The sequence below is a fragment of the Schistocerca nitens genome, chromosome 4 (assembly GCF_023898315.1).
Source record: "Schistocerca nitens isolate TAMUIC-IGC-003100 chromosome 4, iqSchNite1.1, whole genome shotgun sequence".
Taxonomy (NCBI): Eukaryota; Metazoa; Arthropoda; class Insecta; order Orthoptera; family Acrididae; genus Schistocerca; species Schistocerca nitens.
This window is the reverse complement of record NC_064617.1, coordinates 599,313,208-599,341,159: the sequence shown is the minus strand read 5'-3', so window position 1 is coordinate 599,341,159 and position 27,952 is coordinate 599,313,208. Positions and strand designations below refer to the sequence as shown.

At 40.8% G+C, this 27,952-nt stretch overlaps 1 protein-coding gene across 1 annotated transcript in view; it reads left to right on the top strand.

Moving 5' to 3' along the window:
• The first annotated feature begins 6,007 nt into the window (after positions 1-6,007).
• Positions 6,008-27,952, top strand: part of LOC126253436 (proton-coupled amino acid transporter-like protein CG1139) — a 245,305-nt gene continuing 223,360 nt past the window's right edge. The window contains exon 1 of the mRNA XM_049954779.1: positions 6,008-6,107. The gene's annotated coding sequence lies outside the window, so the exon portion shown is untranslated. The remainder of the gene's footprint in view (positions 6,108-27,952) is intronic.

Sequence of the window (27,952 nt, the reverse complement as noted above, 5' to 3'; positions counted from 1 at the left end):
GTGGCTTAAGGAACTGCCTCGCTACCAGCTGGTAACCGTGGACAGGACGAGTAGTGCTTGTGACACTGGAGACACTCACGTTTGTTGGTACGGAATTGAACTGCAACTCTGAAAAGGAGAATTTCTAGGCGTGGCTCTTATTAACACTATCGATTAAACTTGGCACTTACCATGCCGTAACGATCCTCTTGTAAGTCGTCTTCAGTATATCAATGAATTCAGTTTTCCTGCCCATATTTTGGTTAGCTGTTTTTCCATGAATTTTACTTGATGTCGTAGCACCAGTTGCTATTACTCTATTTTCTATTACATATGCGATTTAGGCATGGATGCCCTCACTAAGTGGCCACTGGCAGTTTTTCCTAGTTGATGTATGAAATGACTAACACGACTGTACTTCATAATAACACCAAAATTATCACGGACATAAGAAGATACGTGTGTTCACGATCTCTCTATGGTGAGAGTTATTAATCAAAAATAAGAAATCCCGTATTTGTGTTACTTAAAGTTCACACTAAACATATTTTGATAAAAAAATATCTATTAGTCATATTTATTTAAATAAATTTCGAAGCGTATATGTAGCAGTAGGAACTTAAAGGTATAGATGAATTAAAAGTTGATTTTGAACAATCACATCATACATTTCTGACATGTGAAAATACGTAAGAATTCGTTACTTTTGACCTGGATGTCCAGAAAACAGTTCCTTTTTGGTCCACTATTTTCCTGGAGGAGTTGCAGAATAAGTATACATATTGTCTTTTGAAAACTACTACTGCAGAAACCGTTCTAAACAAAGCTGCAATACAAACCTAGAATTAAAAGGTAAAATCTTACCATTTTCAGAACTGCCTGACGTAGCACGCTTATTTGTTGGTGCACAACCACCACCATCAGTATCTCCAAAGGAAGTATTCAGGCAGTTGTCCCCACACTGTCCTCCTGCTCCCGCCTGTCACTTGAACGAGTATACACCAGTGATTTCCACAAAGTATTGCAGGAACAATTTTCCTTAAAGCTATACTTTCCTTGGCAATGTCTAAGTTGACAAATTTATAACACTTATAATGTGAGAAGAAAACGCTAACAACTTTGTGGAACAATGTCACAATAAGTTTGTGTCTATGTATACATACTACACAAGAAAATACTTACGATTTCAGAAAAATGTGTGATTTATTCTAGAGAAACAACTTCACAAACTGAAGAAGTCAGTGACACGTTGGTCCACCTCAGGCCCTTATGTAAGCAGTTAATCGGCTTGGCATTGATTGACAGAGTTGTTAGATGTCTTTATGAGGGTATCGTGTCAAAATCTATCCAACTGGCTCATTAGATTGTCAAAATACCGAGCATAATGGTCCAAACTGTCTCAATTGGGGAGAGATCCGACGACGGGTTCGGCAGGCACGAAGACAAGTAGTAAACACTCTCGCCGGGTGCGGGCGGCCATTGCCTTGCTGCTTGTCATCGAGCTTTCCCAACCCTTCCTTGGCCAGCAAGGCCGCCGGATCTCTCCCCAATCGACTCTGGAACATTATGAGCAGGGCCCTCTAACCCGCTCGGAATTTTGACGATCTATCTATCACATCAGTTCGACAAAATTTGGCACGTTTCTCTCAGGAGGACATTCAATCTCCATCAGTTAGTGACAAGTCCAACCACTGCTTACCTAAGGGACCAGAGATGGACCACCGCGTTGTTGATTTGCTCAGTTTGTCAGGCCCTTTTGTCTTGAATGGATCTTGCAGTTTTTCTGGAAATGAAATCATTTGTTTTTCTGTACATTGTAATGCGCCAAACCGTCTTCAGGAGAATGAAGAGTTTGTTGAGTTGTTTGTATAGTTTTCTTGTATTTTATGTTAAAATGTTATAGATATGTGACATCTAGTGGTAGAAGAATGCCGTGTCCTGTCAAATCAGCGAACTTGCAATACCCAACCGACTTCAGAATCGCGGCGTGTGGCAAAGATAACTACTACGATGCAGCTCGCCACTACGAACGTTTGCCAGCGACTGCAAAGAAGAAACACTTATTGTTAACGAGAGAATTAGATTGTTATGTTTGTTCGCAGCGTATGGTTCTTGGCTTGTCCTTTTAGAATTTCAGTGGTAGTATCCGAGTATTGTTCGAATAGTAAGCCTCGAGAGGGATTATCTCAGGAGTGTGATGAAATCGGCTCATACGTACGATACGTGAATTAGTCTGCAATGGGGACAGAACTCAAGTGTGTTCAGAGCAGTCCTAAGTCGTTCAGAAAGATATTTTGAAAAGATTATCGGATGGTGTAGAAAATGATTATTTCGCCGATTTCGGTACAATGTAGACTCACCAGGTATACGAAAGGCTACGACTTACTGAAGTCTGCGATTAGCTTCTCCTAGCAGTGATTTAAGGTGTTTTGTGCTGCTTAATAGACACGCGATGGTAGGCGAATCGCGTTTCAATACTTTTTTATGAGATTTTCTGTTCGATGATGTGTGGCCGGCCGTGGTGGCCGAGCGGTTCTAGGCGCTTCAGTCCGGAACCACGCGGTTGCTACGGTCGCAGATTCGAATCCTGCCTCGCGCATAGATGTGTGTGATGTCCTTAGGTTAGTTAGGTTTAAGTAGTTCTAAGTCTATGGGACTGATGACCTCAGATGTTAAGTCCCATAGTGCTTAGAGCCACTTGAACCATTTTTTTATGATGTGGGTGAAGATACGCGTGAACGCCAAGTCGTTTAGTTATTTTGTAGTTGACGATTTTAGTTATTTTGTAGTTGAGGCTTAAAGCAAGCACTAAGGGATAGCAACATTGCATTGCATTATTGTGGTTGTAATGGTGTACGCAAGCACTGAGGGATTGTGACTTAGCAATATTTGCTTAGAATTTATTGTGTGACTTCGGCGTGAGCGTCGCAACATAGTAAATTTCGGAAATCTCGTTGGATGCACTGAATGAGTAGTCTTATATTAAAGAGAACGGTTGTCCTCCGTAGTAGTTATTTATTGAGAAACAGTCGGAAGTTTATTGATAATTTGATAGCTATTCCCCTTGTTCCTAAACGACAAATCAAGGACCATTTAAAAGAGAACACGCTAATTCCCTCCGAAAGAGATCATCGAGTGCTGTGTTTCGAGTTTTAAATATTAGTGGGTCGCTGAAGTGAACGCCTGAAGTGATTGAGCTTTGCCTGATCATTTGAAGTTCGTATAGCTGAAAAGTGGCGGTGACACTCACGTTTTTTGCTATATTTTTTTTAGTTACATTTCCGCTTACTGGGGTTTTCAACAGAGAAAAAGCACTCCTAAATTAAACCCCTGACTCGTACCTGTAAATGATTTAATTGCAGGAAGTAGAAATCAGTTTTAAACTGAAGGATATTCCCGATTTGTCCTTTATCCCCAAGCTATTACAAGAAAAAACAATCAAAGGCTTATTTGAGAGCGGACTAATACGTGGAATATATCTTTTCGCAATAAAGTAAATCCAAAGAACAATAAAATAAAAGACTGGAATATTGGTGAAAGCAAACTTCAAAGAAATTAAACAGAATAAATAGTATTTTTCAATGAACGACTTGAAACTAAAAGAAAGTAATTAATCTTTAGACAAGGAAAGCACGTTTGCGCGTTATGAAAAAGTGATTAATTATTAATGAAGAGTTATTGCATTTAATTCTGAAAGGTTGAGACTACCGAAATAGTTTATTATGATAAAATTTTAGTACAGTCAAGGAAATTGATGTAGCAAGGCTACTTATAGAGGTTATCGTTGCTTGGCAACGAGAAATAAATAGTATAAAATTATATCTTTGTCCTGTGAACATGTTCTCCGATTTACGTAAAAATGTATAACGTTCACACTGTTTGAGTTTATACACACTTATTCGTAGAAGCTTTAAAAGAGGAGCAACTACAAGAGGCAACGGATCTATATGACTTATTCATCATTTATGAAGCTATCGTTTCTGGTAACTACGTTGTTCGGGAATTGTTAGTTGTGTTGTCAGAGTTTGCAGAGTAAGCTACACTCTAGGTTCCTGTTAGTGATAAAGTAAATACATCATTCGTACTGCCTGCAGACTTTCGCATTTAGTATTTATCTGATGATTGACACCTGCTTTAGTGGTAGTTTATCTGTTGAACCTAGAAAACTCTGATAGGATAGATGCGTTGTTGTAATTAATATCTAGACAGCTATCACTGACCCCATTAGGCCACGAAAAGTGTTAGTATGTCCATCCTTTAGTACATAGTGATGTCGTACCGAGCTGTAGTGTGATTTATAACGTGAGACGCTGGATAACAAATCTTACGTGACGTCGTTGTGTTTGTACAGACTTCACACAGATTAAGTCGCTGAGTGTAGCCAAGGTCTTGTTAGGACAACTTAATGTAGTGTTACAAGAGTGAGCTACATTGACCGACGTTGCTTTTCACCTTGTAGTTTTGTTAGAGCCTGTTCATACAGTGTATCTCCTACGAGTTAGTGGTATCTAAAGGGAAATGTTGTACAAAGATGGCGTTAGTGGTATCGAAAGGGTGTCGCAGTACAACATGCACATAAAAATCTACCGATTTCTGTCCCATTCGCATAATTCCTTCTCGGCGTGTCGTCTTTCATTTATTTCTTAGAGTGTTTTTCCAAACTACCTATTTCGTACAGTATTTTCTAAAGTTCACAACTTACCTTTTTCAGATCTACATCTACATCTACATCCATACTCCGCAAGCCACCTGACGGTGTGTGCTGGAGGGTACCTTGAGTACCTCTATCGGTTCTCCCTTCTATTCCAGTCTCGTATTGTTCGTGGAAAGAAAGATTGTCGGTATGCCTCTGTGTGGGCTCTAATCTCTGTTTTTAAGCTCTTGGTCTCTTCGTGAGATATACGTAGGAGGGAGCAATATACTGCTTAACTCCTCGGTGAAGGTATGTCCTCGAAACTTCTACAAAAGCCCGTACCGAGCTACTGAGCGTCTCTCCAGCAGAGTCTTCCACTGGAGTTTATCTATCATCTGCAACGCTTTCACGATTACTAAATGATCCTGTAACGAAGTGTGCTGCTCTCGGTTGGATGTTCTCTATCTCCTCTATCAACCCTATCTGGTACGGATCCCACACTGGTGAGCAATATTCAAGCAGTGGGAGAACAAGCGCACTGTAACCTACTTCCTTTGTTTTCGGGCTGCATTTCCTTAGGATTCTTCCAATGAATCTCAGTCTGGCACCTTCTTTACCGACGATTAATTTTATATGGTCATTCCATTTTAGATCACTCCTAATGCCTACTCCCAGATAAATTATGGAATTAACTGCTTGCAGTTGGTGACCTGCTATATTGTAGCTAAATGATAAGGGATCTTTCTTTCTATGTATTCGCAGCACATTACACTTGTCTACATTGAGATTCAATTGCCATTCCCAGCACCATGCTTCAATTCGCTGCAGATCCTCCTGCATTTCAGTACAATTTTCCATTGTTACAACCTCTCGATAGACCACAGCATCATCCGCAATCTGTAGTAATGAACATCAGAAGGTACGTAAAACAAAGGCGTTCACGCTATACAGAACACGCAAGGTGTAACTGCTGTTGTGGTTCAGTAAATTATCACAGCACTGCGTTAGTTTCTATGCTTGTAATCTGAATCGCGCAAATCTGTGTCGCGTGGCAACTGCGAGAAAGTGTTTGTCGCTATACAGATATAGCAATCTATTGCGAGCGCTACAATTTTCTTGAGCTGTTCCATAGAGGAATATTAGGTTTTTCACCCATTGTTTAGTGACAGTTGTCGCAAAGAAAGTCAGTCCGGTAATCACTCTAATGCCTGGATAGATCTCAGACATGTGGAATGTTTGGGAGACGTGTCCGACACCAATGACCGCGCACCTGGTTGGGCAGCCGGGTGTAGGGATTACGTAAGCAATTGCGAAAGAAGCTGCAGGTAGCGAGGCGGCGAGGTGGGGTGTGCCGCAGCCGCCGCTTCCAGCGCGGCTCAGCAGCCACTACTGCGGCGCAGCGCCAACGCTCCGGAGGACCGCCGCCACGCCGCCACCAGCTCCGCAGCTCGCAACTCTCACCTCGCACCTCGCACCTCGCCGCGACGCCCGCGCGGTGAGTTACCAGTCTCCTTTCTCACAGCCGGCATACTGGTCACAATGTTTGTTTCTCGTGGATTATTGTCACCGCGTTTTGAACATCGTTGTACAGCTAAACATACAATATACACCCACGTACTCTGGGGCCACTGCAAATTGCCTAGAAGCAGGTACTGGAAATTTTACTATTATCGCATTACTCGAGACTTTCACAAACAAATATCAATTTGAACTACTAACAGAGGCTATCTCATTAATACGAGGGGCGCTCAATAAGAAATGCAACACTTTTTTTTCTGAAAGCAGGTTGGTTTTACTCAGGGTTCCTATAAATCATATTATTCCCCACTCATTTGACTTACTCGGAAAGCTTGTATACCTTCGTGGTACAACTCTACTGGTCGACTTTGGGGCCAACGTCTTGCTGCATCAATAACCTCCCCACCATCCATGTACTCGTTCCCGCGGAGTGCATCTTTCTTTGGGTTAGAAAGTGGGAGATCCGTGCTGAAGGGTGGATGAGAAAGAATAGTCCCATGAATTTTGTGGACACTACCAACAGAGATGTCCAGCTGAGCAGCGAGGTAATTGATTATGATCCGTCGATCACCTCAAATGAGGGTGTCCTCACGTTCCAACACTGCAGGAGTCACAGCTGTGTGCAGCCTACCGGAACGCTTGACCTTGTGATGATGACAGACGCCTCGCCCGACGAATCATCGTATTTTTGTTCACCGCCAGGTTCCCGTAGACATTCTGAAAGTGCCTTTGAATGTCTGTGATGGTCTGGTTTTCCATCAAAATAAACTCAATGACTGCCACCTGCAGTTTTCAACCAAACTGGCCGAGAAAAACAAGTGTTGGATCACTTACTGAATGCCCGTCGCATTTCAAGCCATTACTGTCTTATGAACAGACATGCGGAAAGCTTTTAAATTGTTATATTAATTGTGAAAATTAATCCAGGACACTGCAAGTATTTGCATTGTGGCAAAAGAATACATTTCAGAGTAATACTGAGTTTACCTCAAACTGCAAATAAATTATCTTCAATTTTTTACTGTGTGAATCATCGTTTTCTGGATTACTAGCCTCATCTTCAGACTCATGTGCCTGATGCATACAAAGTGTTTCAGAAATTTTACGACATACTTCGAGGGATCATGGAGGGGGTCTTGAGGAACAAATCGAGAATTGGAACCCGCGTTCGGAAACGCCATCGAACGATGCTACAAAGCGTAGATGTTATAGGCGCTGGCACCTGCCACTGGGCCATCCCTTCGGCAGCAAGGGTGATTTTGCACGCTGAGGGACTGTAGTCGTAACTTTGGAATAAGGACTCAGTATATAGATAGGTCAAAGCAGCCTTCGGTGAAATTAAAAGCAAGGGCGGTAACATTAAAAGTGCAATAGGAATTCCATGGTTACGAACAGAGGAGGAAGTGGATGGGTGGAAAGAGCACAAGAAAGCCCTCTACGAAAGTGCCATAAGAAAAGTAGGAGTGGACAGGGAAGAGACAGGGGATCCACTACTAGAATCGAAATTTAAAAGAGCTTTGGAAGACTTAAGATCAAATGCGACAGAGGGAATAGATAACATTCCATCGAAATATCTAAAATCTTTGGCGGAAGTTGTAACGAAACGACTATTCACGCTGGTATGTAGAAAGTATGAGATAGAAAGTATGAGACTAGCGATGTACTTTCGGAAAAAAAACATCATCCACACGATTCCGAAGATTGGATAATCCAACAAGTGTGAGACTGTCGCACAGTCAGCTTGGTAGCTCATGCATTCAAGTTACTGACGACAATAATATAGAGAAGAATGAAAAAGAAAATTGGACATCGGTTAGATCACGATCAGTTTGGCTTCAGCAAAGGCAAAGGTACCATAATGGTAGCAAGACTAAAGAAAAATAAAGACCCGTTCATTGGATTTGTTGATATAGAAAAAGCTAAAAGGATATCAATGATAATATTCCCTGATGACATTGCTATCCTCAGTGGAAGTGAAGAAGAATTACGGGATGTGTCGAATGGACTGAACAGTCTAATGGATAGAGAATATGGACTGAGAATAAATCGAAGAAAGACGAATGTAATTACAAGTGACAGAAATGAGAACAGCGAGAAACTTAACATCAGAATTGGGGACCATGAAGTTAAGGAATTCTGATACCTTGGCATCAAAATTACCTATGATGGGCGTAGCAAGGACATAAAAAGCAGACTAACACTGGCAAAAAGGGCATTCCTGGTCAAGGGAAAGTCTGCTAGTATCAAATATATATCTTAATTTGAGGAAGAAAATTCTGATATGTACGTTTGGAGCACAGCGGTAGTAAGACATGGACTGTGAGAAAACCGGAACAGAAGCGAATTGAAGCCTTTGAGATGTGATACTACAGAAAAATTTGGAGGACTGATAAGGGAAGGAATGAGGAGGGTCTTTGTAGAATCGGCGAGAAAAGAAACATGTGGAAAACACTGACAGGACGAAGGGACAGGATGATAGAACATCTGTTCAAACATCAGGGAATAACTTCCACAGTTCTTGAGGGAGTTGCAGAGGGCAAAATCTGTAGAGGAAGATAGGGACTGGAATATATCCATCAAATAATTGAGGATGTAGTTTACAGTTGCTAATCTGTGATAAAAAAAGCTGTCACAGTAGAGGAATTCGCGGTGGGCTGCATCAGATCAGTCAGAAGACTGATGACTCAAAATAAAAAAAAAAATAAAAAAAATTCAGTCATACCACTGATTTTAGCGTTTGCCAGTGAAGAAGATGGAGCTACCTGTTGCATACAAAAGACTTGTGTCCGATGAATACAGTGCTCTGTTTTCTCGGTTGACGACGGTTTGGACATGGGTTTCACCCACAGTTTTTTTTTTTTTTTTTTTTTTTTTTTTTTTTTTTTTTTTTTTTTTGTGGAACCTCCTAAAATTTCTAGTCTTTTTCGGTCCACGGGAGAAAACTAAACCTCAGATGGAAACACATGTCCAAAACCGCTATCCACCAAGGCAACAGAACATCGCATTCATAGATGACAAGGCGCGTCTGCACAGCAGCTAACTCCACCTTCTCCATTGGCGATCGCAGCAATCAGTCGGGATCACTAAATAACAGACTACACTGTAATACGGTCCGTCTGCAGTTCGTCAGGGACCAAAAACACGTTTGTTGCCGAAAGGGTGACAAGTCGCAGGCACCTGCGCATGTAATTTTTACTCTCTGTAGCGTCGTTGGGTGACGTTTTCGTCATGCGTTCCTGTCCTCGATGTGTTCCTCAGCAACCCCTCTACAACCCCTCGAATTTTGTCGCAACATTTCTGGGACACCCTGTGTATGTATCAGGTACATCTGAAGATGACGCTGGTACTATCGAAATGGATCATCTTACAATAAGAAAAAGTCGAGGATCATTTAATTGCAATCTGAGATAAATTTATTCTTCCATTTTATCAAGCAACTGGGTTCCCCTGGTCCCGTCGATAAAGGAAAGTTTAAATACGTAGAATACAGTTATTTTTTTTTTCTGCCTTTGTCCGGCATTGTCGCTGAGTCGACATTGTTATTTACGGACTTGGCATGGTTAGTTTAAGGGGCGGCCGGATGCCCTTCTTATCGTCACCCCAATACACGCCAGGACGGAATACGTGCACCCCAACTGCCCGCGTGTGTTGATATTCATGTGAAAGCGAGCGAAAGTTTTTAACTGTTTTTGATTCGTGTAACTGTGGCAGGAAGGGGGTACGAGGGCGGTATTCATCTAATGGGTAGTGGGACGCTGCCTAAAAGCCACATCTAGGTAGGCTGACGCATCGACCATCGCCGTTACTCTGTCGGGCGGATTTGATTCGGGGCGTTGCACCTCCCGGTCCCGGAAGCGGCGCTTTATCGAGCACTGTTATCCGGGCCAGTTTCAAATATGAGAGTCTAACGCATATAAACAGATATTTAATAAGATTAACCGCTATAGGTATTTATGGGAATACTTTACGGAATATGTTGTCACGGTGTTAAATACGTGAATAAGGTAATCCAGAATGGATTACCTCACTTTGACCTTAAACGTTCCATAGCGAAACTCGTTGTATACTTGTATATTTACGCATTGCCTTATAAGAGTGAATGTGAGATTTCCTGGATTAATGTGTGCCTATCATTGGAAAATTGCTTTAATTAACTTGTAAATTGGTGTTTTTTAAATTATATTATCTATTCATATTAGGAATTGTTTTTGTATCAAAAACCACTGCAGCATACCCCCTAAAAATATTTTGTTTCAACATGCTGCAGTCAACAAGTACTTCAATACGAAATTCACAGTTATGAAATTTCTTTATCTTGATACGTTCCGAATGCGTGAAACACTTCATATGATTGTTTTACACATGTGTTTCAAGCGATAAACTTTTGTGTTGCTTGCTCGTTCATTTCGTACCTTGGTCAGCATTCTTCATACTCTCTTAGTACGATCGTTCATCCCGTCTTCTTGGTATCAGAGCTTCTGCCCAATTCCAATTACGCATGTACAACTATGTCAAGTGATGTCACAGAACACTGCCAATTAAATCGAAATCATCAGTCTGCTTATCTGCTGCTGTGTTTACGTTAACGTTCACCACTGTAATCCCTTTCATCAACTTTTAAAACATCGAAGTGTAGCTTTAACCAGTGTTTAGAATAACTGTATCCAGAAAATATAGTCGTAGCTCACATACTCGAAGAAAATTATGATGTCCTGCATTAATCCAAACGACCTGATGATCGACATTGCTCTAAGCTCTTGATCGTTTCAGAGCTCACAAATCTTTGTTCGATTTTCCGTTATAGATAATGTGTTACTGGTGGTCTGATAAAATATTTTGGAAGGTAACATCTATTGTGAGCAAATTTGGCCCAATTTATTCTCTCACCCAAATTTAAAATAGTTCACTGTCGAGGTTATTCCTGACTAGTTATTTGAAAGCAGGGAATATTATACAGACTGGCTTACGGTGGAGCAGTGCTTATTCTAAAGACGGGCTATATTACCACCCTCCTGATAGAGAGTGTAATTGAAGTACTTACTTAATTTAGAACCTGCGACGGATTACAGCAGCATTATCGGACGGAACTCTTTTCATGCTTTAACATCGGAGAATGCTTACATGTGTCACATTTGCTTCGTTAACAACATACATGCCTTGGCAGATGTTCGAGTAACCTGCCACTTCTATTAATAAGGGGTTTTCCTATATTCCTTTCTTTATATTATAATAAGGGGTTTTCCTATATTCCTTTCTTTACATTTTTTAGTACTGATTCACTTCGTAGTTTATTTCTCAATATAACTTTAAGCATTGTTCGATGTAATTACATTTCAAACAACTCTAGTTTCATCCTTCGGTATTTCCGATGGTTCACAGTTCATTTCCATTACATATTGTGGTCTAGACACTGTCAGCGACTTCTTCTCATTTCTGTACTAATATGTGATGTCTTTTAGTGGAGAAAACGGCAATCGATTGCGCCCATATATACATACCGTATAATTTTATTTCCTAGAGAGCTATTAATATGGGGTCTTTCATAATTTTGATGTTAAGTAATTCTGCGTTCTACTACTGTTTCATCACATTCGTTTTTGTTTTGTTTATCCACTATTTACTTTCTGCGTTAAGAATGCTGCCCACCCCTTTAAACAGCTCTCCTAATCTGATGTCGTATGTAGGTACTAGATTTGGTATCCACTTCCCTCGCACTTTTATTTGTCCTCCGAAATTGTCTTTCACTCCTGCATCGCTTCATCAAGTGACAAACGAAACATAGTTTTAGATAAAGATTTAAATAACGAAAAGCTGCACCAGTTGCTTATTTTTTCACGCTTAGCGCAACACGTTTCCAGAATTTATTCTCATTTTGAGGTGCATATTTTGGGTGATGTTAGCGTGTGTGATTTTTCTGCCTCTCTTGCGTTATAGATGTCGTTTTGGGTTTATACTGCAACTGGATAAACGGAAAAAAGTGAATTTTGTAGTGTTTTTATATGCTAACCCTAGAAATGGTTTTTTTATTTGTCTACTTACAGGTATTCATTACACAGAATGTCACATAACTGCAAACCATTACTTACACTGCTTTAGTTACCAAAACATACTATAGAGATATGAATACAATATTGTTTCACAAAGAGTTTGTAGATAGTCAGAGGTGTTACAGCGTTTTTGGAGTGTCAATTATACAATGAATTTTTACCACAATTGAATCCTGAATTATATATAACTTTTTTAAAATATGAAGAAATGTAAATATGTATAAAAGGTTTTCAAATGTTTCTCCTATATATGACAACTGTAGTAATTTTCATAAATGTGTACGTTCGTTCACACTAAAAAAATGTAATCAATAATTCAGTCATTGTAAAAATACTTGTATAACTGACAATTTTATATGTATAATGTAATATAAAATCACTGTAACATCTCTGACTGTATACAACCTCTTTGTGAAACCATAGTGCTATAATATCTTTGTAGCATGTTGAGATACTAAAACAAACGGTGTAAGTGATGATTTACATCTGTGTGACATTGTGTATAATGGAGGAGGCACAATACCTGTAAATAGACAAACAAAGACACCCTTCTAACATCAGTATATAAAAACACTCAAAGATTCATCTTGTCTGATTTTCTGATTCCAATATAGCCTTTCCACTGAAAGAGAGACAGAAAACCACACATTCAAACATCACCAAAAATGTTCACGTAAAGAAATGTTCTTGCAAATGAGAATGAATTCTCGAAACGCATTGTGCTAAGCATGAAAAAATAAGTAACTGCTCCAGTTTTTCATTATTTAAATCATGCATGACACAGTTGCAGGCTTTCCTAAAACATCAAATATGATGAACGAAATTAAATAATTATCATCAACTGTCATATTGTCTGACCCGCTTCTTAACACGACCTTCTCTTTCATGAACTTTCACTTGAATTACTCTCTCTTGGAGGCTGTTGATGTAGATGATTTATTTGGTTCTGTTATGTAGTCTCGCTGATCTAAGAATTGTGAACATCTTTATTAATCCCATATTTGTCGAACGCTGTCGTTAGGTCGACAACTATAAAAAAGGCGTTCTGATTTTCCTTCAATTTACGTCAGTAACTGCATGCAGAATGTGAGGGCTGCTTCTCTGATATCTTTCCGCTTCTTGAGGAAACAAAAGCGATCTTCCTATTCATTTCGGTATTATTGTGATTAACAGTTTGCAATCGCTATGATTTTCACATTTATCAGCACGTATCTCTTTCGGTAATTTGGTGCTAGTGCTTTTCCGGAAAGCCGATGACAAGTCAGCAAGTCGATAGATTTCTGTCACCAGTGTACATAACTTTCTTATTCCTACATTCCCCACAAATATTAGTATCTACGGTGCTTAACGTGCCTGTCGATTTGTTTGTGCTCATGTGATTAAGTGTTTGGTGAAACGGTGAGTGCATTACTGCATCGCCTTTTTCTGACACATCACCTTCCTCCTTCACTTATATCAAGTTCAGAGGCATATTTTCTGCATCTTACAGTTCTTCGGTGTCCTGGCATTTTACTGCGCTTTGTGCTACATTTAACGGAGGCATTATAAAGCTATTAACAACTACTTATCTGTCAGATGGGATCTTGAGTCCTGTTATTCATACAAGGTTATTTCACAGAAGTGTCATATCCCTTGCCAGTTTTTCCTCATTTTTTTAGATAAACGCATTATGATTACACTTGACGTACGAAAACCACAACCATTGCAATATGCAGCTGTGTACTGGTCTAGAGACGGAAAGTATGTTGAGTGACAGAATGTCACAGAGCTATTCTGCAATGACAGGCCAAATATAAGCAAGACTTGCTGAAAATATATAAAAAAGTTTTGCAGCAATAGTTACCACCAGGTTAAGAGACAAGGAAACATGTATTACATATTATTTATTAGAAATGAAAAGGCAAAATGTTGCATAAACATGAAACACTTACCTAGAGAACAACGCCTTTGATCTTTTCGCTCTTGTTACAAAATAGTCCAAATGCTTTACAAGTGGCTTCGTTCCTACGATTTTATTGAATATAAACGGATATATTAATGAGGTGTTTAACAGAAATCGACAATACTAACAGGGAGTATAAATGGACGAGGAAAATAAATTCCCGGATTTCCCGGTTGAAAATACACTTTTTCCGTGTTAAGTGACAGTATACTTTTCCTCGGCACTGTAAAACTTATCAATCCTTTGGATGTTTATGGTTTTATACACCGACATAGAATTTCCCGGCACTTTAGAAAACGAAACTCAGGGGGAAAAAAACACTTTTTGGAAAGATCTTTGATGTGCAGCAACATGTGCGCTGCATATTTTCGTGTTACGAAGTATAAATTCGAATTCCACCAAACACAGCATGTTACTTTCCGAAGCATTGAAATCGAGATTGCGACACGCTTTTGCGAGCCAATCATAGCTCATGTCACTTGATCTCGCCAGCTGAAGACAGCATAGGACACGTGATATAGTCGCCAGTAGCAAGATCGCTCTTAAAGTAGCGCGAACACACAAATAAGAAATGTTAATATTTTAAATTAATATACATAGCGCTGTTACAAGAAAAACAAAGCTTTCACATATAATATTGTTCTCTAAGATTAATAAGCTGCAAGAGAATCTAAGCTTCCACATATAATGTTGAACTTCTTTTGCGCGTGTTACACTTTAAGATACATCACACAATTGCGCCAGTAAATTTTTTAATAACGACATAAATGGCTGATCTTCTGGGCTCGAAATTCTTCTAGATGGTCATCCTCAAAGAGTGGATTTCTAAATGAGAGTCAAACGCTCTGTGATTAAAGAAATTCATCGTACATTCTAGCACACAGTTCATCTTGCGTAAAAGGAAATTTACTTTTAAAGTAACGCTTTTCAAACCACCATTCGCAATATTTTCCCGTGACCTGTTAGAAATTGGTTCGTTTGAGCAGTTTCCAGAGAGCGCCAGGTAACAGGCGTCACTGCGCACGCGCAGCTATGGTGACGCGGGAAGCCCTTATGTTCTCACGTGTAAAATATTAAAAGATCTTGCATTATGCCATAAAAGAAACAATACATCAGATGATACTTCAATAGCATCGGAATTTTATGAACCATACTAAAATGCATATTTCGGCTTAAAGTGCACATTCGTATGTCCCGACTTGGATGTAAGTTTTCATGAGTACCACTACTGTATTATCTCTTGTTTGGTTCTTTATTATTGCGTAATGCCATACGGGCTAGAAGATAGAAAACGTGCACTTGAAATGCAGCGAACAGTTGAATCTAACAGTGTGAAATTAAACAATAATTTCAAATAAATTGACTGCCTCAGCGCAAAAGATTAATAAAAGCCAAATCTCTTTAGCAAATCGACAGAAATAATTTCATTTTGCTGCGGGGCGATAAATGCTTGACTGTCAGAAAGGTGGAAATAAAACCTGAAACTAATAACATATTTTAGCCTTCCGCAACTATGCGAACGTATTTTAATTCATTTGATAGCTGCCGGCCACAGAAATCCGTTTTGTTTCCATTTAATGTGAGAGCTATAAATGAAGAGGAACAGCAAAATCAGTAAACGTAAACACACGTCACGTGAAGACTACCCACCTCCCCACTACATCTCAGACTGCTCTGTGCATCAGCCCCGGATCTACGATATTTCCGAACCGGGACAATTACTAGATAGTGGCGCCCAGTCGCAGTTCTGTAGCCAGAAGCGCGAGAAGGTACTACTCATACGCGACTCAACTGCGCATGCACAAGAGCCCGCCCGCAACTGCTCAAACGAATCTAATATAAATAGATGTCGCGTCACGCTCATTGGATGCAATTTGTTGTTAGGAAGCATTGCATAGTCTTTATAAAGCCTCTGACACACTTTGCTGTTGGCAGACGCTTGTATGAGCACTGTGCGTTGTTGCTGTATATGGCGCATTTTCTTTGCGACTTAAGTTTTATTTTCGTTTTTCTTTCTCTCGTTCATGTTTTCTTGCTGCAGTATTATTCTGCAGAAGTGGGATACAGTAATATCCTTTGTTAGAGTATTGGTTCTTATCAGTCAAAATCACAAAAATTTCACTGAAAACTAAAACAATGAAAAATTCCCGGAATTCTAAAAAATTCCCGGGGTTTTCCCGGTTTTCTCCCGAATGAAAAAATTCCCGGGTTTTTCCCGGATCTCCCGGTTGTCCCGGGTCGTATACACCCTCTAATAACTATATTGGCGCATTTTGTCTAGTGTTTAGCCAGATATTTGCAACTTCTTTTCTGCATTGTGTAGTTGGAGTCTGCCCAAAGAAATAGTGCTTATCACTTATTTCATGCGACGCGCAGTGTCTACGGAGCATGTTTCTCGTTAGAAACAAAATTATTTATAAACCGGAACTTTACGTGCCCATTCGATAGAACGGCCCCACATTGGTCTACTGCGATATTTGTTTTATCGATATATATTACCAGCACAGTAAAACATGAAGAACAGCTAGTAATCCGGTAGCGACTCAGTAGCGGTATATGCTTGGCGGTAGCAGTCAACGTGGGTCAAGACAATGCCGTCACTACTGGAGTTTTACTGTCCATGTTAATACGCATCGATAGCACAAATATAGCACTAGACCAATCTGGGGCCGCTACTGAACGATACATAGAATTCCGCTTTATTTGTTTTATTTTTTTAATACCAAACATGCTTCATGGTGTGGGTTCCTGTAGTCATGTCCTAGTTCATGAACCACGGGCAACGTACGAGTGGCCAAGTAAGTGGTCCCGACAGTCGGGATACCAGCTACTTTGGAATAAGGCTGGGCATCTCGGACATATTCTGAGTCGTGGTCACCTTTGTGCTCATACGGCAAAGACTACCAAATCCACCGGTTAGTCCATCAATCGTTAGGGGTAAAACTCAATGGGATTCGGGGCAAGTAAGGCTAGCAACCTGCTTCCCTGGTACTTTAAATATGATGCTGGCAACAATCAGAGCAAAATGCCCCGGACCTTTGGAGGTGACGGAGTCCCACCTCTAACTGACAAACCAGGGACTCCTAAGATACGACTTGCCAAACAAATGGTAATGAGATGGGGAGCCATTAATATCAATGGGGGCTACTCTGGGAAGAAGGTAGAGCTGGCAGAGGCTGTAAGTAAGATGGGGCTGGACGTTTTAGCTGTTAGTGACATTCGGATACGGGGTGATAAAGAAGAGGAAGTGGGAGAATACAAGGTCTACCTGTCAGGAGTCAAAGCAGGAATAGCACAATGGGGTGTAGGGCTTTACATCAGGAAAGAAATGGAACCCAGCGTAGTTGCAGTAAGGTATGTAAACGAACGACTGATGTGGATAGATTTGACAGTGTATAGCAAGAAAATTAGGATTGTGTCAGTATATTCGCATTGTGAAGGGACAGATCAAGATAAGATGGATAGTTTTTATGAGGCACTCAGTGATGTAGTTGTTAGAGTAAAGGACAAGGACAGTGTTCTGCTCATGGGTGATTTTAATGCCAGGATTGGAAATCGAACAGAAGGGTATGAAAAGGTTATGGGTAAATTTGGAGAGGATATGGAGGCCAACAGGAACGGGAAACAACTCTTGGATTTCTGTGCCAGTATGGGCTTAGTAATCACAAACTCCTTTTTTAAACATAAGAACATTCACCGATATACTTGGGAAGGCAGGGGAACCAGATCTGTCATTGACTATATAATAACAGATCAGGAATTCAGGAAGGCTGTGAGGGATACACGTGTATTCAGAGGATTCTTTGATGACACTGATCCTTATTTAATCTGCAGTGAAATTGGGACTGTGAGGCCGAAATTGCAGGAGGTCAGATCCATATGTAGGAGGATAAGAGTGGAGAAACTTCAGGATAAGGAAATCAGGCACAAGTACATAACAGCGATCACAGAAAGGTACCAGTTAGTTGAATGTAGTCAATTACAGTCATTGGAAAAAGAATGGACAAGGTACAGGGACACAGTACTAGAAGTGGCTAAAGAATGTCTTGGAACAGTAGTGTGTAAAAGTAGGATGAAGCAAACAGCTTGGTGGAATGACACAGTCAAGGCAGCCTGTAAAAGGAAAAAGAAGGCGTATCAAAAATGGCTACATACAGAACTCAGGTAGACAGAGAAAGTTATGTTGAAGAAAGAAACAAAGCCAAACAGATAATTGCAGCATCCAAGAAGAAATCTTGGGAAGACATTGGAAACAGGTTGGAGACTATGGGTCAAGCTGCTGGAAAACCATTCTGGAGCGTAATTAGCAGTCTTCGAAAGGGAGGTAAGAAGGAAATGACAAGTATTTTGGACAGGTCAGGAAAACTGCTGGTGAATTCTGTGGATGCCTTGGCCAGATGGAGGGAATATTTTGAAGAGTTGCTCAATGTAGGTGAAAATACGATCAGCAATTTTTCAGATTTCGAGGTAGAATGGGATAGGAATGATGATGGAAATAGGATCATATTTGAGGAAGTGGAGAAAATGGTCAATAGATTGCAGGGCAATAAAGCAGCTGGGATGGATGAAATTAAGTCGGAACTCATCAAATACAGTGGAATGTCAGGTCTTAAATGGCTACACAGGATAATTGAAATGGCCTGGGAGTCGGGACAGGTTCCATCACAGTGGACAAAAGCAGTAATTACACCAATCTTTAAACATGGAAACAGAAAAGATTGTAACAACTACAGAGGTATCTCTTTAATCAGCGTTGTGGGTAAAATCTTCTCAGGTATTGTTGAAAGGAAAGTGCGAGTATTAGTTGAGGACAAATTGGATGAAAATCAGTGTGGGTTTAGGCCCCTTAGAGGTTGTAAGGACCAGATCTTTAGCTTACGGCAAATAATGGAGAAGTGGCATGAGTGGAACAGGGAATTGTATCTATGCTTTATAGATCTAGAAAAGGCATATGACCGGGTTCCTAGGAGGAAGTTATTGTCTGTTCTACGAGATTATGGAATAGGAGGCAAACTTTTGCAAGCAATTAAAGTTCTTTACATGGATAGTCAGGCAGCAGTTAGATTTGACGGTAAATTGAGTTCATGGTTCAGAGTAGTTTCAGGGGTAAGACAAGGCTGCAACCTGTCTCCACTGTTGTTCATATTATTTATGGATCATATGTTGAAAACAATAGACTGGCTGGGTGAGATCAAGATATGCGAACACAAAATAAGCAGTCTTGCATATGCGGATGACTTAGTTGTGATGGCAGATTCGATTGAAAGTTTGCAAAGTAATATTTCAGAGCTAGATCAGAAATGTAAGGACTATGGTATGAAGATTAGCATCTCCAAACGAAAGTAATGTCAGTGGGAAAGAAATATAAACGGATTGAGTGCCAACTAGGAGGAACAAAGTTAGAACAGGTGGACGGTTTCAAGTACTTAGGATACATATTCTCACAGCATGGCAACATAGTGAAAGAACTGGAAGCGAGGTGTAGCATTGCTAATGTAGTGAGCGCTCAGCTACGATCCACTCTCTTCTGCAAGAAGACTAAGTTATCTGTGCACCGTTCAATCTTTCGACCAACTTTGTTGTATGGGAGCGAAAGCTGGGTGGATTCAGGTTACCTTATCAACAAGGTTGAGGTTACGGATATGAAAGTAGCTAGGATGATTGCAGGTACTAGTAGATGGGAACAATGGCAGGAGGGTGTCCACAATGAGGAAATCAAAGAAAAACTGGGAATGAACTCTATAGATGTAGCAGTCAGGGCGAACAGGCTTAGATGGTGGGGTCATGTTACACGCGTGGGAGAAGCAAGGTTACCCAAGAGACTCATGGGTTCAGCAGTAGAGGGTAGGAGGAGTCGGGGCAGACCAAGGAAAAGGTACCTGGATTCGGTTAAGAATGATTTTGAAGTAATAGGTTTAACATCAGAAGAGGCACCAATGTTAGCACTGAATAGGGGATCATGGAGGAATTTTATAAGGGTGCTATGCTCCAGACTGAACGCTGAAAGGCATAATCAGTCTGAAATGATGATGATGATGATGATGATGATGATACCAAACAAACCGACGCTTTCTGACTACACTGGGTTGCTCATGAAAGGAGCACTATTTCTTTGAGATGATTCCAGCTACACAATGAAAGAATTTAATTGCAGATATCTGCTGAAACACCAGGGAAATTGACCCGGACGATTCTTAGGAGAGGCACATTGTGCTGCTTCCTTTAACGCACACCAGCTACCATTAACAGCAAGATGTGTACGAGAGCTCACAGGTTTCTCTTCTAACTGGCTTTCTTCAGCACTTATCCTCACAATGGAGTACAATGTGTAAATGGTAAATATTGAAACGTTCTGTCTTGTTGTCCTCTTTATTAACGCTTGGGGTGCTCCGTGGCACCTGTGGAAAATTATATTCGACGTTATGGAAGGATTTCTTGTGCCACTGAAGTTATTTTTAATCAAGTAAATGGTGTAAGTAGTTTCCTCCGTCTTCGATTATTATTTCGTCAAAAGAGTCGGTTAACTGTCGATGTGTTAAGAGCGAAATGTTGATGCAGATGTATTAATTTCCTCTGACACATGGAGATTAATTAGCAGCTAAACTGATGAATTACTTTGTCACTGGGATCCAAAGAAGGTTTGATTTTGAATTCTAAAACGGTCGTATATGAAGGAATAGCTCTTAAACAAAAACTGTAAAAAATGTTTATTGCTATAGTAGACTCAGAGTCTAAATTCTGTAATGCTTGGCCTCAGGCGCTTTGGTCCAATGTCTTTGTGAATGATCTTCCCTTCATTCACTCAAGTTTCTTTTATTCGCTTTCCTACAAAAGGGAACTTCTAAAGATAGTAATACAGTAATTCAGTTAAGCGTTTTGTAGGAAATACAGTAATTCAGTTAAGCGTTTTGTAGGAAATGTCCCGGGGCCGGTATGTAGCAAGTTCCATTTGCATCTTTATTTCGAGAATAATACCCGTGTTTAGGCAGTTAACTTGTCTCTCTCTCTCTCTCTTTCTTTAGTTTTCAACCCTGGGGTTGGTTTGCAACAGTACGCCATTTCCCTCTCCTGTCTGCCTTCCTCTGCATCCCACATCACTGACAGTCTACTGCCTGTATGACATCCTCGGTCGTCTCCGGCGCTTCTTTTCCCTAATAGCTACTTCTGCTATAGATCCAGTAATGTTATTGTGTCTCAAAATGCGTCTTACGAGTTAGTCTCTTCTTATTCGGATGTGTATTCACAGACATCTGATTTCCTGTACTCTCAGCACCTATTGATTGGTAACTCTGTGTTATTTAAGTGATCTTCATCATGCTTGTGTAGCACAAAATCTCCAAGGCGTCTAGTTGTCTTCTCTCTTTTTTACCTATTGACCCAGTTTCACACCCGTGTAGTGCCAAACTCCAAAAAATGGTTTCATGACCCGTTTCCGTATTTCCAGGCTGATGTTCTTACTGGTAAATTCTTAATAAAATTAAATGAAATTTTAGCCTGCTGGATACTACTTACAATTGCCTTCTCGCTTTACCATCTCTTGTGATCCTGCTTTCCAAATAGGTAAATTCATCCATCAGTTTTAGCTCCTCTCTTCCATTTCTTATTCTTAAAGGTTCATACTGGTCTTAAGCACTGCATACCATTACTGTAATCTTTCGCTTGTTTATTCTAATACCATGTTGACTGTAGAAAATTAATATCTATTATGCGGAGAACATTCTCTAGAGCTCCTTTCATCATCGTGATCACAGCAAAATCATCTTTGTAAACGTTTCACGTCCGTCTTCTACCCATTAATCTTGATCCTGATCTCAGCAGTTTTACGAACTTCCTGGATGTAAGCGCCGAATATAAGAGGAGAAAGAGTACATCCTTGTCTGACGCCTTTTCTGATTTTTGCTAACTTGTCTAGCTGTGTTTAAAATTACCTAGGTTTCCATTGTTCGTGGAGACTTTATCACTTCAGTCTTTCCCGCGTCAAGAGGGAGCAAGAAAACTTGCCTTACGCGTTACTGTATTGCGGCTGGTGCCGTTGCTATTTGGCTCATTAGCGGCTGGTGGCACACCGCAGGTTTCTCGCTGAGCTCCATTATCGCCCGCTATTGTCGCGCCGCACGTCATTATCGGGGCGGTGAAAAGCGAGCTTTTGTCACCGTCTGGCACGGTGTCTGTTGTTCCGCTGGCCGCCGTGCGGTCCCGCGCAGCCCTATTGTCTCAGGCGCCGAGCTTGTACGCCCACAGCAGCATCCGCAATTGAGGTGTGACTCACGAACAGTTCTTCGGAGCTTATTTACATATACACCTCGAAGGCGACACATCGAGTGGGTTGGCAAGGTCAACAGCATAGCTGTCTCAGTGAATATGACGCAGACCAACGTCTCACGGTTCAGACTTTTGCTGGGATGGCGGTTATCTCTGAAAGAACCGGTTTTCGTTTATACGTTTTTTTTTTCACGTCAGTTTTAACCTGACAACTAAAACCACTAAAATTCGTTTCTGAAATAACCGATTTTTGGTTTTGTATTTCTATTATTTCCTGTAATAAACGTAGAAATCAAGCAAAGATTGAAAAATTTTGATTCTCCCAGTTTCAAGACTCAAATCAAAATCTTAAGTTAAATAGGTTCATAAAAGAAAATTTAGTCCTTCCACTGTTCGTTGCTTTTGTCGAAAAGTAGTGTGGATAAATACTACACTACTGGCCATTAAAATTGCTACACCACGAAGATGACGTGCTACAGACGCAAAATTTAACCGACAGGAAGAAGATGCTGCGATATGCAAATGATTAGCTTTTCAGAGCTTTCACACAAGGTTGGCGCCGGTGGCGACACCTACAACGTGCTGACATGAGGAAAGTTTCCAACCGATTTATCATACACAAACAGCAGTTGATCGGCGTTGCCTGGTGGAACGTTGTTGTGATGCCTCGTGTAAGGGGCAGAAATGCGTACCATCACGTTTTCGACTTTGATATAGGTCGGATTGCAGCCTATCACGATTGCGGTTTATCGTATCGCGACATTGCGGCTCGCGTTGGTCGAGATCCAATGACTGTTAGCAGAATATGGAATCGGTGGGTTCAGGAGGGTAATACGGAACACCGTGCTGGATCCCAACGGCCTCGTATCAATAGCAGTCGAGATGACAGGCATCTTATCCGTATGGCTGTAACGGATCGTGCAGCCATGTCTCGATTCCTGAGTCAGCAGATGAGGACGTTTGCAAGACAACAACCATCTGCACGAACAGTTTGACAACGTTTGCAGCAGCATGGACTATCAGCTCGGAGACCATGGCTGCGGTTACCCTTGACGCTGCATCACAGGTAGGAGTGCCTGCGATGGTGTACTCACGGCCACTCCGGCCGGCAAAGCGTGATTTTGCTAGAAGAAATATTTACATGTAATGAATCTCAAGCAAGGAGAATTAATTCTGTGAAAGCAATGACAGATAAGGACAAAACTTGCTAAAAGCAAGAACAAGGAAAAATGCGCAGAGGCCTACTTCTGATACCATTATTATGCCTCAGTTTCTACCGAAAGACAGGTCTCTATATGGTAACTCTCCATGCTGTACTGACTTCTGCCATCCTGTTCACGTCCGCGTAATTTCTGCGTCTAGTTATGCCGTCTGTCGTCTCGTTATTCCTCTCAATTTCTTATCACAAACTATCCTACAGCAGTCTGACGAACAGAATGAAAATTGCTTTTGTATATACTGCTTGAAACGATACAACAAGTGAAAAAGAAATCAAGAATAGATCCATTGTCTTAGATGAAAAACGTGGATTCACAACGATTTTACAACAGAAAACACATTTTTTGTGTGTATAAATTTAAGCTCGGATAAGGAAGACAAATAGATGTTTCAGTAGCATTCAAACTTCAATCTAGTTCATTTTTCGCTAACAGATTGAAGTTCGCCAAACATTTGTTTACTACCAGTAAACTTTTTGTATTTTACCGCGTTAATTAGTGTAAGTAAGTCTGTAATTTTGTTTTCTGCATAGAAAACATATTTGGAAAATTTTAGTTCTGTGATCTGTTTACTGATTATTGCGTTCTATGATATGTGTAAGCGTGCCCCACTAGGTGCGTAAACTGACAGTACTCAGGGCACGTTTAAGTACTCCACTCGAGCCCATTTAAAATTGCTTTGAACTCGTAAATGTAATGCTTAGTTGGAAGAATATATACCAAGCTGGGACTGATGACCATAGATGTTAAGTCCCATAGTGCTCAGAGCCAGCCATATACCAAGCTACACTTCAATAACCATCTTGCATGACTAAACAGCTTTTAACATGATAAATCTAGACAAAACATTTAAAAAATAGAAAAATAAATCCTTGAAAATGTGCCCCAGTCTAATATTTGATGTGGGTCACTGCAATTACCCTTGATGTAGACGTGTGTGGCCCATGTTTTCACCCAAACACAAGGCACAGTCTGATGTTATAGGGATCTACTGTATATAACGGCTTAACTCAACTGCGAATGAATCTGACAAGAGGTGTTATGGCCCTGGGGTATTGATCCGGTTTAGTAAAAGGTAAATGTCGTGTGCCTATGGCCTCGCGTCGCGTAGACCCTTCGCCGGGTACAAGTCTTTCGATTTGACGCCACTTCGGCGACTTGCGCCTCTATAGGGATGAAATGATGATGATTAGGACAACAGAACACTGAGTCCCTGAGCAGAGGAAGTCTCCGACCCAGCCTGGAATCGAACCCGGGCCCTTAGGGTTGGCATTCTCTCGCGCTGACAACCTTTTTTTTTTTCGTTGATTATCGTTGTCTTTGGTCGTTGCGAACGTCACATGGCATCAGTTCAACTTCGTTTGTTGATCCTTCCACTCAGTTTTTTTTTTTTATTACAGAGGCCAACCAGCTCTCTGACCGAACACGTTGAGCTACCGTGCCGGCGGACACTCAGCTATCGGGAACGGACATCCGCTTTAGTTTTCAACTGTTTCTCAACGCTGCTGACATTGGTTAGTGCATCAGTCGCCTTTGCGGTTGCGCGAGAATAAAAACTGGTCCAGTATCCCTGGATCCTCTTTTGCAAACGGGCATACGGAAATGAAGTTCAGCATTTCTGATTTGGCTTTGCTACACTCTGTTTGAGCTACCGTACCACGCGGTTAAAAACCCTGTCCAGTAACCCGATTCATTTTCTCGTGGTTTCCATAAAACTTGTAAGGAAAATTACGAAGTTGCTGGTTTGTAAAAATATGGTAATAGCTGAGTAAAAAACAGAATTATCAATTTGCCATAGCAGCAGTGCTAAAATTTTTGGCGTTTAAATTAACCTTTTTTGAAAAAGGAGTAAGTTTTATTCGTAAAATTTGAATGCGCTTGAAACATTGGGTTATTACACAAAATGGGAAAAGCGATCAATGATATGTTAATAACAAAGCCGACAGAAACGTGCAACAAACACATGGCGTGAAACTCGTCACAGCAATGCTGAGACAATGATGTCCCTGTTGCCGTGTGTAGCGGTTTAAGATATGCGTGTACGCGGAGTGTGCAATTTTGCCCCCACCTGGTCTGCATGGTAGTTTTTCACTGTCGTCACCGGACATCCGTTGTATTGCAGAAGGGCACCAAGCCCCGTCTGGAAATGTTTCCGCGAAGTGACGTTGCAGTGAAGTACAATGCTTCATTTGCTTTAAAAGATTAAAGATTCGTCTGCTATTTTCCGGAGATAATGAAAAAGGGGGGAAATTGTGGTAATAGTAATTAAAAACTTAACAACTCATTCACAGTACACAAAAAAACAGAAAGTAGCTCGAAAAACAGAGTTCTTAAGACTCAGTTTACACTTTTAGCACTGATATTCGTAATGGCCAGATAGCAGTATGATCCGCAATTACAACACGATTTTCGAGCAGAGTATAGAAAAATTAGAAACAATAGGATAATACAGGCAAATTTATTGTACATTACTGGCCATTAAAATTGCTACACCAAGAAGAAATGCAGATGATAAACGGGTATTCATTGGACAAATATATTAGAACTGACATGTGATTACATTTTCACGCAATTTGGGTGCATAGTTCCTGATAAATCAGTACCCAGAACAACCACCTCTAGCCGTAATAACGGCCCTGATCAACACCGACTCAGAGGAAGGCCTCGACGCTTTTTTATGTCGTCAGGTCAGCTAGGCACGACGAACGCCAGGTCTGTTGCTGGCATACTCATAATGGTGATGTCTCCCTCACTGACACAGGAAAATGTGAAACTATTTGCGGTAGTTGACCAACACACATTGTTCTGAGAGATTTCTACAATCAATTAATTGTGCAATTCATTACACTTCTTAACGATAGTATACTCCTGAACTTAAATTTCCGCCTGTTTTAAGGATTGACATACAAAAACAACTTCATGGTCCAGCAGCAACAGAATTCGTGCTTCTTTACCTTATTTGTAAATCTGGGGAAGTTAAGTTTGTACTGGGTTCATTTTACAAGAAACTGTGAACATATTGGTGCTTTTCTTTAAGGAGCTGGGTTGACTATGGGCTGAGGAGCACTGAATGTCAATGAAATATCTTGCGATTGTACACGTTGTGGGAGGGGGTGGGGGACAGAAGAAGAGACAAAAGAGAGACACTTGTTTTATCAAATAAAATTTTTTTATCTTATAAAGTTTCTCCTTTCAGTTGCAGGAGGGGAATATTTATCTTTTCTAATGTGCATGTTAAAAAAGTTTAAGCTCAGCAGTGTTTTCGATGTATGAAGCTATTTGTTTCCTGTTTAGAATTCCTTTCGTTGAAAACAACTGTAATCTAATGACTGGCAACAGTTGGACATTTACACATGGAAATTAGTTCACATTTCCAGTGACGATGTCAAACAAAAATAAATAAATAAATAAAAGAAACGAGTTCATTGTAAGGGGGTTGGGGTAAGTTTCGATAAGAAAATAGATCAAGTAAATATAGTTACTTGAATGTAAAATTTCCGAAGCTTGTAATGGGGCAAAGCATCTTCTCATATTGATCTACGTTTGTTTCGACAGGATTCAGTAATACAGAACTATGATCTTCATTTGTAGCTTTACGATAGTAAGAAAATCTTTCGTCTAAATAAAACTGCAGAATCCAAAACAACACCAACCATATTGTCCAAAAATAAGAGATTTATTATGATAAGCACGCCCAGGCGTTTCTGCCTGCAACAGACCTGGCGTTCGCCGTGCCTAGCTGACGTGACGTCACCAACAAGCGCCGAGGCCTTCCTTTAAGCCGGTGTTCCCCTGATACGCCTGGGCATTGAGTCAAACAGAGCTTGGATGGCGTGTACAGATACAGCTGCCTATGCAGCTTCAACATGATACATAAGTTCATCAGGAGTAGTGACTGGCGTATTGTGACGAGCCAGTTGCTCGGCCACCATTGACCAGACGTTACCAATTAGTGAGAGATCTGGAGAATGTGCTGGCCAGGGCAGCTGTCGAACATTTCTTGTATCCAGAAGGGCCCGTACAGGACCTGCAACGTGCGGTCGTGCATTAGCCTGCTGAAATGCAGGGTTTCGCAGGGATCGAATGGAGGTTAGAGCCAGGGGTCGTAACACATCTGAAATGTAACGTCAACTGTTCAAAGTGCCGTCAATTCGAACAAGAGGTGACCGAGGCTTGTAAACAATGGCACCCGATGCCATCACGCAGGGTGATACGCCAGTATGGCGATGACGAATACACGCTTCCTATGTGCGTTCACCGCGATGTCGCCAAACACGGTGCGACCATCATGATGCTGTAAACAGAACCTGGATTCGTCCGAAAAAATGACGTTTTGCCATTCGTGCACCCAGGT